This window comes from Triticum aestivum, chromosome 2B, assembly GCF_018294505.1.
Source record: "Triticum aestivum cultivar Chinese Spring chromosome 2B, IWGSC CS RefSeq v2.1, whole genome shotgun sequence".
NCBI classification, from domain to species: Eukaryota; Viridiplantae; Streptophyta; class Magnoliopsida; order Poales; family Poaceae; genus Triticum; species Triticum aestivum.
Genome location: NC_057798.1, coordinates 362,617,011 through 362,618,618, shown reverse-complemented (window position 1 = coordinate 362,618,618; position 1,608 = coordinate 362,617,011).

Sequence of the window (1,608 nt, the reverse complement as noted above, 5' to 3'; positions counted from 1 at the left end):
GACCAAATTTTTTTTTTGACTGCCCGGACCCAAAAACTGGAAACGGGTCAAAAAAAACTTCCTATAATGGCACCTGTCTCAAAACACTCAGAAACACCTAAAAATAGGATAGCCAGAAATTTTTTCGAAAAATGCGTTTTCGAAAAATTTTGGGCCTAAACGGAGCGTGGCTACCCGACTCTTTTTTTTTCTCTCTTTTTTTTCTCTCTTTTTTTCTCCCTCTTTCCAAAACAAACTAGATAAGATGCAGATTGGATCAAGTGAAGATGTGAACGATCGCAACTATTATTATGACAATGAATGGTGGGTAGCACGTGGTGGAAATTGATGGATGGGTGGTGGACAGCGGAAGAGATAATGATGCAGCGGTGGCGTGACTAATGTGAACAGAACTCGAAACTCTAAACGAACTAGACACTAAGACCAGCAACTCGACACGACAATGCAACTGCAAATTCAACAAAGCAAAACCCTAAAAAGATTATGCAAAGGCTCAGATTGGTTCGGATATGATGAACTAACCCTGATTTTTTTGTGGCTTTTTCGTGGACTATAGGTATGAAGAACAGACTCGATCTAAACTACGAAAAACTGTAAAATCTCACCGAGCAACCTGAAAACTGATACCACTTGATAGAGGCGAGGGTGTCCCGATCTTTCGATGAGATGATAACTATCGATTTGGTGGAGACGACTTTGACGATCCGACTACAAACGTGCACGACATTGCGCCTTAGCAATCGCTAAACCAATCTCCTGAGGTTATTGACCACGCCGGAGCACGATCAACCTGACCACGAAGGTCTATTCCTGCAAGCAATCGAAGAACGAGCAAGAATATGATAAAAGCAATCTGAATATTGCAAATATACATGAGGTATTGATAATGGTGGGGATCCGGAAGCGGACTTGGTCTGGTCGTTGGACACAAACGAAGTACACGAAGTTGCAATGGCTAACTTTTAACTAAACAAATCCCAAGCAAAAGCTACTAGATGGATCTACTTATATAGGAGCAAGGGGTGGCGGCCAAGGAGGTGGGAGGACGTCCCAAGGCATCCTAAAACTAAATCTAGGTCGTACAAGGCCAATGGGCCCAAGTGGAGGTGATGTAACACCTTTGGACTTGTAGTTTGACTCGGATTCTGCTGCAGCATCAGATTGTTTCGTCCACAACTCAACGCTCCGGACGAATTAGAAGGTGATTCCAATTGGGTTGGAAAGTGCACGAAATCTAGTTTCCAACAAAAAAAGAATCACCCAATTCGGTGTCCGTATGAAAAACTTGTGTGCGTTTTGAGCCAGGTATGTCTGTGCAGTCCGAATCTGAATCCAGAACGTGAGAGACTTGGACTCTATCTTCTCTTGGGCCAAAAGTGACGTGAGAGAACTTTTTGGACAGCAAATAAACATCTCTTTCTTCCTTATCTTCATATGTGGATTGTACAAATGTCCCATACACCTGCAATTAGACAAAACACAAAAGTGTGTGAAGTATTTTTGTTCTAGATAACATAAATAGATTACTGAATAGTTTGCACTAGAAATCACCTGACAAATATGCATATATGCAATATTTTTGGTCATATCCAAGGTAGTCATGTCCTC